This window comes from Abramis brama (assembly GCF_963993115.1).
Source record: "Abramis brama genome assembly, chromosome: 25".
Taxonomy (NCBI): domain Eukaryota; kingdom Metazoa; phylum Chordata; class Actinopteri; order Cypriniformes; family Leuciscidae; genus Abramis; species Abramis brama.
The window spans coordinates 7418996-7431852 of NC_139987.1; positions in this window are offsets into that span (position 1 = coordinate 7418996).

Genomic DNA, 12857 nt, shown 5'->3' on the forward strand with positions numbered 1-12857 from the left:
ACACCTTTGAGCCGTCGCTCGGCCTCCTCCTTTCACCCCTGAACACACGCTCCTCGAGCCTGGCAGCGTATTGAAGGTGTGGGTGTTTGTTTTAAATAAGTTTCAGTTACAGTTTCTAGTCAGAAACTGAAATGCGATTAGCATGGGCTTGAGAAGATTAAAAAAAATTGCAGGATCAAGAGTGTGGACAACATCCGCATGGTCTTCCTGGAGACAACAAGGAAGCTAATTATGTGGGCCAAACATCAGGTTACTCAAAGCCCCTTCCTGTCTCTCTTGTCCTGCCATGACCCAGAACACAGATCATCCCGAGAAGACAGTCTATCACATTAAGCTCCTCTAAAGTGTTCAAAGGTGTTTGGGAAACTACTTAAACTTGTTTGCCACGCTACAAGATGCTATGACCATAGTTAAAGTCAATCTACCATTTGAAAATGCAGTTAAGTAAAAAAAAAAACAAGCTAAGAAGCTAACTACACTGATGCTATATTTATATGTTTGTCAGCTGGTTGGTTTGGTTCATGGCTTATAACTAATGAAGGTCTTTTTTTTAAATGGGGAAAATGAATGGAAAAGTACTTAGGGCTGTTAAAACAGTGGATGGCCATTGTCGCACACTGTAACAACATTAAAAACAGACACATTTACACAAAATAGCTGACACAAATAATTTAACAGCATGCTAATTTCTATAACTGAGCCAAAAACAGTGACGAACTGAGACATGAGGTTTTGTGCAAGGACTCAAAGAATCAGTGAATCGTTTTTGAAACTGTTTGAACAAACAATTCACTAAATGAATCATACTAGAGAGAGAAAAAGGGACATCCAAGGTGCCGTATAGCATGTGGAAATATTGCAATGTATTTTGTCATGTTACAGAATTATTTGTTGGAAAAAGTAGTTTGTTACTAACATTATTAAAAAAAAATCCATGTTTCAGCCCATGTTTGGGTCAAATATGGACAAACTCAACTGTTGAGTTTAAGAATTTAATTAAAAAATGTAAACCAATGATTGGGTTTGTCCATATTTGACCCAAACATGGGTTGACTGTAGAAAAGTTACTGCATGCTACTGCATGCGTGACAACTAGGGGAGAGCGGGGGAGCGCATTCATTTCAATGTCCCATTGAATGTGGGGTACATTGTAACATGCCCATATGACAGATTAAAATGTTATCTGATCTAATAAAAAAAAGAATACAATACAAACTAAAATATTTTCTCAATAAAATATAATTATTACGTTTTTCATATAAAATAATTGCATTTTTAATCATTAAAAACCAAAAAAAATTTGACAACAAGCACACCGCAAACACCTATTAGTTCAAAACATAATAATCATTAATAATTTTCCGACTCTCTGTCTTTATTCACCTTTTTCTCATGGTTTCTCAATAGAACTCATAAAAGTATAGAATAGAATTGCATAGTTTCTAATAGGGGCACATTGTAACGCAGTGTGACAACATGCCCCAGCTGCACAACTGGGATTTAAACCCGGCAAGTGTCTTCTGCTGGTTATTCAAGAACTTTCTCAACTGTTAAATAACAGATTGGAGATTAAAATAATATCAGATTTGTCTAATTTTAAATACACACCAAAAAACAGAGATGAAAAATTAAGTAAGAAATGTAGCCTACTTTTGCTGTGGTTAAATAAATGTTCAGTGATATCTTCCAAAGATTTAAGAATTTTGCCGCAGTTTTTTCTCTATATAGTGTTGATATGGCAAATAGTAAATACACTAAGTTTCGTCATGCTAGCACGTGTGGAAGTATTTAAAACAAGTCTGTTACAACTACCCCCACGTTAGTTAGTGCACCGCTCTCCCCTGCTTCCTTCAAGCGCATGAGTTCCCTGATATCAGGAGTCATGAGTTCATGGAGTTAGTCTTCCTTAGGGAGTTTGTGCGGTTCAGTGTTTTCTTTCCTAAGGAGCTCCATTTGTTGGCATTATATCTGCGGCTGGTGAGAGTTTCCTCGCCATGCTCGGGGTTGAATATCTAGATAAGCATTTGCCCCGCTGCTTCTATTTAACGATCTGTTGAAAACATCGGATGCTAATCAGGCAGACGTAACACCAACATGTTTCAGCTTCCGCACTAGCCGCTTCAAGGCGGCTGGCCTTCTTTCCACATGTTCCCCAGTAGTGCTGATTTACAGACCAGCCAGTACAGGCTATTGTCTGGCCCAATTAAATGAGCTGAAAGATGAGATCCGTATGGAAGCCGCTGGTGTTGTTAGCAGTTAGCGGCTAGCTGTGTTTACTTAACTCTCTCTTATCTCCTGCCCTCAGAGAGCAGCGGTGTGACGGATCTCTCAAGAAAGCCGAGTGTCTTTTGTCCTTGCGGTGTATCGGCATGGCTTGGTTTCCTTTCTTGTCGTAGCTTTCCACGAGCAAAAGCGACACGCCGCATGAAAGTGTAGGAAGTTAAGCACTCAGGCTTGAGCTTTGATTTAATCGCAGCCTGTTTTAAAATTAGACATATGCATTGAAGTGCGTCCAAACGTGTGGCGTCTCAATTTTTTCCCTCTTAATGGCTCAAGTGAAATGCTTGATGGCCGACACAGGCTTTAACAGGAAAAGCCATCTTGAGTAGGCCTACAACATGTTATGACTGAACGTGTCTGGACTGTGTTTGTGGCGACTCCTCGTTTGGACATTTGACCTGAGAAATCCCTCTTTAATTGCTCTTTTGTGATGGCCATTGTTTGGAAGAGGAAAAGTTGCTTCTGATGTAAATATCTGGCACATATCAGGAGGGATGTTCTCATCTATTGTTGCTACGCTAAATTTGAGGGTAATTCCAGAAAACAGCCCTGCAAAGTACCAGTAGTGATTTACTATTAATCCTGAATACTAACCCTAAACGCTAAAACAATTTATTATTTTAAACCCATCACAGCATGTTTGCTTTTCATGTATTTACACTATAATTCAAAAGTTTGGGGTCAGTAAGAGTTTTTTGGAAGATGCATAAGATTTCTATTTAAAATAAATGTTCTCTTGAACTTTCTATTCATTAAATAATCTTGTGGAAAAAAATAAGCAGCACAACTGTTTTCAACATTGATAACAAGAGTAAATGTTTCTTGAGCATCAAATCATCATGTTAGAATGATTTCTGAAGGATCATGTGACACTGAAGACTGGAGGAATGATGATGAAAATTCAGCTTTGATCACAGGAATAAATTGCAGTTTAAAATATATTACAATAGAAAAACAGTTTTAAATTGTAATAATATTTCATAATATTACTGTTATTGTTACTCTTTTTGATCAAATTAGCCTTGGTGAGCATAAGAGACTTCTTTCAAAAACATTTTTTAAAAAGTTTGGGAATTTAGCACATTATACTAAATAAAAAGACATTAATAACCTGTGACATTTCACTTTTAAAACATGTTTTGTCTCAACTTTGCTAAATCTGGAATATGTTACTGATTGATGGTCTAATAATAGCGTGATCTAGCAAATTGCACCACTTTTTTATCAAAATTGTATCAAAAAAATGTGTTAGGGACCGTTCGGTATCTATGGAATGGACCACCGGAGGAAAATAGGGGAGGGTCATGACTTTTTATTCTTTGTTGAGGGGGGGTCTCCCAACTTTTTTAGTCTAGGGGGAGGGTCACCCAACTTTTGTATTCATGAAAACAGCAACATTTCTAAGTGGCTTGTTGGGTGCATAATATTTTTCCATGTAGCTCCATGTAGCTCTCTCAGTCTCGGCCCCCCATCGCTAGCAGATGGGTCTGACCCAACAAAAATCCAGTTTGGCGCTGTTTGACAGTACGCGCTCAGAAAAAGTGCATCATGTCAGAACAGAACGCCAGTGAAATGTTTAGCCGGCAAAGCTTTAAAGCACGAGCAAATAATGAACTTTTGTGATTGTGAATAAGTGCAGTGTCCTGTGAGTGTAACTCTACATATGATGTGAATGTACGTCGAGTTTTACAGTATTGGGACTGAGGCGCCAGAACTGCAGCTGATAGAATGTGCGCTGTAGCGCGATACTACCATATTTTAGTTTCCATGCTTATTGTGTTTCCACAACAATGTTAGTGAGTAAATCTACTGAAATGGCCACCATAACAGTGGAGTGTGATGTGTAAGATGAGAAAGCAGAGGTTAACGCCTGTTTCAAACATACTCCGTGTGGACGTGCATATGTGCAGGAGCAGCACGCGCTATAGTGCTTTCACATATGCTGCATTTGCAGTGTGCAACTGATCCACGGCTGTACCACAAACACATACTCACTACTTTTATTTCAAATCCAGAAGTTATCAGCAACTTTTATTTAAAAAAGGTTTAGTCAGCATTGAGATTCTCTTTGCACACATACACTCTTTAATAGACGTATTCACGTTTAAACACAATTTAAACAATTATTCAATGCATTAGGCTACTTCTATATAGATTTATATATTTGCTCAAGCAAGAGATAAAACATTTACCCATGTACTTATTAAAATCGCAGACATTTTAAATTAAAACGCACAATTGACAAAAAGGGACGACTCTCATGCCTTTTATTTTGCATTTCAATTTTAATACAATAAATCTTGCATTTCACAAAGAACTTGTTTTTCCACCTCCACGAATGAGAGGACTGTTGCTCATTATGTAGCCTTGTTGAGGTAAATTGTAGTTTTCCTTGATTTACCCCTGTCTTAAAGTAAAAACGATGACTGTGAAAAATAGTAGTATTTAATTAAATACATTTATGGTGAGATTATTATATTTTCATATCAATCTGTGTTCATTTTGACCACGAACCATGCGCTGTCACTTTAATTCAGCGTTTGCAGCACAGCAGAAATAGACTCGTGTGGAAACGATCGCTGCACTGCTGTATACGCACCGCTCCTGGAACGGATCGCCGGACCGCATCCGCGTGCAGTGTGAAAGCTCTAACCTGTTAACATGGGTACGGAAATAAATACGCACGGCAAACAGAATAGGTTATGTGTGAAACGGGCGTAGTCGTTTGTCATGGTTGTAAAAAAACAATGGCTATCTGAACATCTTTGCCAAGCGCAAACCAGTACAGAAGTAATCAGTAGCCTAAATTATCGGGGAGGGTCATGCCTTTTTTCACAATCATTTTGGAGGGTAATAGAAAAATGTATTGCTGTCGAAGGGAGGGTCAAGTCTATTTTGACTATAGATTGCAATAGCAAAGCTGCAAGAGCAAACTTGTAATGGCCAAATATGTTTATGATGTCTTCTAAAACATAAAACTTGTCACGACATAATGTGGATGAACAGACAAATGCTTTTTAGAAAAAACATTATGGACAAAGAAAACATGCTGTTTTGATTTCAATAAAACCAAAATGTATTAATTTAATTTAATTAATTAATGTTAAATTAATAATTTTCTCTTTTTTCACAGATAATCCTGTAATGGTGATGAATTGTGATTGTCTGACGTTCCAATGAAAAACAAACATTTAAAATTAGAATCTGATTAAGATCCTGTTTCTTGTATCAGGACACTGGCGCTCAAATGCCACTGTTTCCTGAGAATGAGCCCTGAAATAGTGCTTGGCACACAAAAACAGGGGCACAAGTTTCCACCGCAGTGATCTTCATTTAGACACTGCATATCACAATGGCTCCCAAGACACTCAGAGAATAAGTCTGCTCAGACGCTGCTCGTGCGGGTTACGAGACTGGAGTGTTGTGACAGGAAAGGGCCTGTCAGGATGTGGCCTGAGTTTGTGTTGGCCCTCTGAGACTGGAGGACAGTCTTGTTTTGTAAGCTGCAAGTCTTCAGATTATTGATAAACCTCTTCCTGAAACAGTAAATGTGGAAGGAGAAAATAGGTTGGACTGAGCTATTGGGGAAAGAGTTGAATTAAGAAGATTCCACTCACCTTTTACTTCAGTAGAGTTTGATTTTAGCATGTTGCTAAGCTAACAGTGTGATGCTTTAATAAGCATGAAAATGCTTGGCACATTCAAATGATAAAGTAAAATAAGGTTAACTATACATTTTTGTTAGAATGTTTTTGTATTGAGCCACTTTTATTTAAAATGTAGGTTTTTATGGCTTTGTTGTCGCAATCTTGGATGGATATTTTCACTTAGCTCATTGCAATGCATTATGGGTTTGGCTTCTCTGCCAAGGATACATTAAATTTTGGCCAAAAGAAGATTTCTTAAAGGGATTGTTTACCTTAAAATGAAAATTAAGTCATCATTTACTCACCCTGGTGTTGTTTTAATGCTATTTGCCCTTCTTTTTTTATGGGCCACTAAAGGATAAGTTTTAAAAAAATGTCCCGCTCACACATTGAATAGGCAGTGAATAGTGACCAGCATCAAGCTTATTAAAAAAGATGCGAAAGTATCAAAGAATGATCATATGCTGTATATTCCAAATGTTCAGGGTTTATACGATAGGTTTGGTGAAAAAGCAAAAGCAAAATTGAATGCATTATTTTAAAAAAAACGTTCTTGGCTGTTGGTCTTCTGTGTACGTGAAACTCTATTAGCAGTGCAGTTCACTCCGACTCGCCCAGAAAAACACACAAGTTGTGAGGAATCAAGATTAACAAAAACACAACATGAAATTCATCCCATGTACCTTCTCCTCTGAGGTGAATATATCTAAAGTGTTCATCATAACAAGAAGTTATCGCGTTCACATCTGTCAGCTGTCATTCTGACAGTCATCAGACAAACAGAGTTCCGGTCCGGAGATATTTAACTCACTATAGAACGTACATGGATACTTATTTGGGATTTCTAGGCGTTGTCTTTCATATAGTGTTTTTGATAATCTTGATTTCTCACAACTTGTGTGCTTTTTCTGGACGAGTATCACAACGTGCAGTCGTACAACGGGCAAGGTCAAGAATTTCATTAAATAATACATTCGATTTCGGTTTGTTTTTTACTAAACCCTATCTTACACCTCCAGCACACTTGGCAAATAAGACACGTGTCACATGGGATCATTCTGTGATAGGCTACTTTTGTGTCTTTTTTTTTAGAAAGCTTGATGCTGGTCGCTATTCACTGCCATTATATGGAGTGTGCCATTTTTAAATGACATTGAGTGTGACATCATAAAAATATTCTCCTTTTTTTGGTCCATAAAAGAAAGATTTTCATTTTAGGGTGAACAATCCCTTTAAAAGGCCGCCTTCCTTAAATGAGAAAAACAGAGCCAAAGATTATTCCAAGTTCAGTACAACTTCATCTCAGTCGACAGCATTTATGGCATAAAGTTAATTACCACAAAAAGAAATTTCGATTCGAACCTCGCCTTTAAAAAAAAAAAAAAATCGAGTGTACTTCAATGCAAGAGATTGGTGTCAATTTTTGGAGGATTTAAAAGCAGAAATGACGATGAGAAATCTTTCAATTTCATACAAGCACATTCATTTTTCCGTTAAAACGTGTATTACTTGAGCTGTAAAGTTCTTGTTCTTGTCAACAGTCATTTTAGGATTTATGGATAAAACTAGAAAAAACGTTATACAGAAAAGGATAGAAAAGTTTTTTTTTTCCGCCTCTAAAATCATGTTAACACACATACTGTTCACAACTTGTGGCTAAACTATTTACTTAATGAGTATTTTAACATTTACACTGTAACTCGGATTTTTGCTTTTTCTAAAGAAAAGGAGGGACAAGTCAAAATGAACTTTTGTGGTAATCAGCATTTTGCCACAAAAGCTGTCGGTTGAGCGTAACTTGTACTGAACCTGAAATATTCCTTTAATCACCTTATCTTTGCAGACAGATTTAACAGTTTTTCTCTGTTTACACTGATTGGAAATAATCTATGTAGATTTATATGTAATGGATTGTCAGCAGCAGTGCTGCGAATATTGATCCTAGAAGTGGATATTTACTTCTAACATAGTATAAATACTCTATGATCAAACCCAGTATACTGCAAACAGAGAGTTCATTTAGCAATAGTTCATGAGCCACATAATTCAACAGTGTGAGAGCGGCATGTACCATTTATGGATTTAGATGTTCATCTCATCTTAACTGAGCTTTGCTGAAGAAAATGCTAATCATATTATGACATGTGTCCTTAGTTACACATATACCATTCAAACATTTCACATAATGAAGGTGGGGTTCACGGCAGCTGGAACACAATAAACCATTGTCCCAAAAGAATCAGTTTCTCACTTGCCATATGGTTTTGTAATCAATCTACACCAAAATGTGCTCTTAAGTGGCTACCCATTGTGCACAACATCAGTGTCTACTCATCCATCCTACTTACTGTCAGGACACACACACACACACACACACACACACACACACACACGGTCTCTGACACACAGATGTATGACATCATTGCCTCATTAGGACCCATTGTTCACTCCCAAACTCTAGAGGCACATGGAGTATGCAAGGTCTTTGCTTTTCAAAGTCTTTTTGATTTTACAGTACAACGAGTCCCTAAGAAATTATTTAAAGGGGTAATGAAAATTCTGTCATTATTTAGCCTACTCACCCTCATGTTGTTTTATGAAACATAAAAGTAAAAATATGAAGGATCTTTTCTGTGATGTGAACGTGAAGAATTTCAATTTAGTCGCAATGAAATTTATGTAGCGACAGATCTTTCCGTATTATGTCGTACATCCATCCAAGTGTAATTAAAAATGTAGGGCAGGGAATTCGTCGGTTGTTGATTGGATTTTGAGATGTGGGCGTTTCACTCAAAAATAAATGCGCACTTGCAGTGGATTGTAAGAAAGGGGCGGGGTTTAAGCAGACTAAATGATCAGAGAATCCCGCATACATCCATAGATATCCATATAAGGCTAGATGTCTTACGGCGGAGTCTCGAACGGCATCGCCGGCGGCCATCTTGTCACAGGCAGGCTTTCTGGCGGGCTCTGTGGTACCTGATGAGTGAGGTGAGTGATCAGCACGAACACAAATACTCTTATCTCGCTGAAATCTTGACGGATTTACAAACGGTTTGGTTTCGTAAAAACGTTATTAACGTGGCTATAATTCCGATAAATATCTTATAATTATTCATATGTATGCAGTGTCATAACTACATCTCTGACGTTTATAACAAACCAAACCGTTAGAAAATCGGAAATCGGTAGAAAATTGAGCAAGTTATGGTTATTTAAAAAGTACATGCAGCATTAAAACACAATTTTACGAGTGAGCGAGCTGCCTGTGGCAAGATGGCCGCCACGTGCGGACGTCGACCTCCATTGGCCAGCAGCGCGCACGAGACATCTAGCCTTTATTATATGATATCTATGCATACATCACCAGAGAGAAGTCTGTCGTTTCACTAGATGATCCAGTTATGACATTATTTAATTAAGAAATTACGAGGTCAAAAAATATATAGGCCTCATATGTTTCAGTGCTGGTGTCACGTGTCAGTGTGTATGTTTGAACTCTCTGTTTGTGTTCTGATTTGTTCCTGTTTGCCTTTGTTCTTTTCCCGCCACTCCTTTGTTTCTATGGTTACGTCTTTATCAGTTCGGTTGTATCACCTGTGTTCTGTTAATCAGTGTAATCTGTGTTTGTATTTAAGCTCTGTCTGTTCTGTCAGTCCTTGTCTCATGTTTGTTGTGGAATTATATCCTGGTTTCCGTCTGCCTTCCTGCAACCCACCGTGACAGCTGGGTAGATTGCTTACAAATTATAATCAGTTACAGATTCTAAATTACATGACATAAAAATTTAGTTAGTAACGTAATCCATTACATTACCCATTTAAGGTAATATAATTAAAGTACTTTTTGAAATCATTCCGATTGATGAATCCGAACGCTAAATAAAGGGATTGGGTTGATGTGTGCGTTTATGTCACAAGCTTCAAATCGGATTGTGAGTAGTTGCAGACATCCAGACGAGTTGCTCCCACATCATCTTTTCTCATATCGTCTTCAGTGTGTGTATGTATGTGTATTTCTAAGCTTTTACCCACTTGTACCCTGTTAAACACCATGTTTTGCCACAATCACCCCCACTAATGAGTGTGTGTATCCTGTATCTGCATCCATGGCTTCCTCACTAAGAAGGGTTTCAGGGACGGGAAGATAGGAGACGGTAGGAAGAGACATGAAGCAACAATGGCAGGAAGACTGTCCAGATCAAATAGAGATTAAGGCAAAAAACATTCCTCAAATAAACACTAAACACACTCATTTGACACGCTCTTGAAATGGCTGGGAAAACCACATGCCCTTTCATTTAGACAGAGACTGAAAGTTCTTTATGCTAAGAATGGTAAATTAGGGGGAAATAAATAGCAGGGCTGTTCATTTAACATATTAACATATTTTGGAAGAATTAGGAAGAAGTAGGGCGGTCAAAAATGACCAATTTATTTAATTTTTTTCAACTAACTGAATGTTCTATATTTTAGTTTGATAATGTTTTTGAATTAATATTTTGTATTTTTAGGGGATTTTATGGTACTGAATTATATTTATGCAGTAGTTATACTCCATTTATTACCTGTTAACCACCTTTTGAGCATAGACCTGAAAATGAAATGTCCAACTTAAACTGCCCTAAATCTTGAATGCTTTGAAGCAAACTTCAGTTTGGTCTCTTTTTAAAGACACTTGGCATTTTATTGCTGAAGTGAAAAGAGTAAAAAAAAAAAGAAAAGTTTATTGTTATGAAACTGCACAAAAATACTATTTTCAAATTTTTTATGAAATATATTTTTCAAAACATGCGGTAACACTTTATTTTACAGTGTCCTTGTTACATATGTTACATGTACTTACCATAGTAATAACAATAAATTATGCATAATTACATGCAACTAACCCTCAACCAAAACCTAATCCTACCCTAACCCTATAGGCTATATGTAGTTGCTTAATATTACTCAGTACTTAAATATCTAATTACACTGTAACAATGACATCTTAAAATAAAGTGTAACCAAACATGCTTTAAACATGTCTAAACGAGCTGTGTTCCAAATTTGAGGTTGAGGTTGATATCTCAAAAAATGAACTTTCAGTAAGATTTTGTTTGGGCGCAGTACCAAACGCTTCCACTAGATGAAATTCGCTTCCCGAAATTTGTTTCCGATGTGGTTATTTTTGACGGTGAACAATAGAAGTGAACAAATACAAACATTTAATCTTTTAGAATCATGTCCATGATTTTGTTGTGTGTGTGTGTGTGTGTGTGTGTGTGTGTGTTCACACAGCAAGTCAAAACCTTTACCAAATTTCATACCATTTTGAAGTAAAAAAAACGTGAAATTTTCCTGTCAAAAATGACAGAACAGCACCAGAAGGTTCATCAAATCGTGATATCAGGGCTGCCAACTCTCACGCATTGAGCGTGAGACTCACGCAATTGACACTTTTCACACGTTCTCACGCCACACATCCATTTTCTCACGCACAGAAAAATTGCGGAGCAAAGAGGTACTTTTGATATTAAACTAATTCTCAGCTCTTAGATTCCGTCAATTTTATTACGAAATTCGGACAAAAATACGTTTGGCGCTTGTAAATGTGACGTGACAGATCGCTGAGCGCCTCAGTTCAAGTGCACGTTTAAGGCCCTGTCCCAAATGGCGCACTTCATGCGGACTTTCGGTCTCGTGGACTTGAATTGCGCGTGCTCGCTAAGTCTACGAGTCCGTAGGCCGTCCCATTCAGCATTTTACCGCTCTGAAGTGTGCTCAGCAGCGCCCCCTTTGTACCCTTGAAACGGTCTTCCGCGAAGCCCGCATAGAAGCAGGCTCCACGCACTTTAACTACCCAGGAATCCTTGCGAAAGGCCAATTAGACAACAGATGGGACGAGATTTCACTCACTGATAATTGTTGACATGGCTGAGAAGAAAATATTATGGTTTTTATGACCTAAATGTACATTTTACCAGTTGTTACCTACAGTTTATTCAAACATTATGGTCATCGACCAGTGGTTGATGTCTCAAACATAATAATAGCGCGTTTAATAATACGATCGTGTTATGATTCATTAAATAAATAGTACCGAATGTCAGGGCTTTACTGAGTCATATGTAAACATAGCCTAGTATGAATATTGAAACCTGTAAATTGAAAAAATTATGTTTAAATTATGTTTTAAAATTGTAATCTTAGTTCAAATGGAACATTATGTAGCCTATTATTATGTACAACTGTATACATCATTTAAATAAGCATGATATATATATTGTTTAATGCCCAGGTGATATGCACAATATCAAAATATAGAACTGTAAAATTAGGATGTGTAGTTGACATGCAGATAAGACATCGGAGCGCAAAAATGTGATTTCTCCTGTCCAACAACAACCAGGCCGTTATTTCCGGCGTGCCGATCGAGTCTGTCCCAAAAATACCTCTCAATGCGCCCTCGTGGACTCGCGCCAAGGGCCCTATAGGTCTGCACTACATGACGTCACCAAAGTGTGGACTCTGAGGAAGTCCACAAGTCCGGAGTGTGCCATTTGGGACAGGGCCTAAGTCAAGTGCTTGCTCGATCATCTGTTACTTTTTTATTTAAAGATGCAGTACAACTTACCGAAAGTATACATAATATCGACCAATTAGTGTTTTTCGACCACGGAAAGAGGTCAATATAACAGCAGAAGAACAATTATGTCACATAACGTTACATTTACCTCAGGAAAGCCATTTAATTTAAAAAAAAAAAAAAAAAAAAAAAAAAAAATCTCACTCCAAGCTAAACTCAAAAGTTGGCAGCCCTGGATATGCACTATTGTTTGTGAATATTAAAGCGTGAATGAATGGTGCGATTTTTATTTTCGAGATTAATCTTCTGCTGTGCATGACTTATGCCTTCATTTTATTACCACGGTAATAAAATTTGTATTAA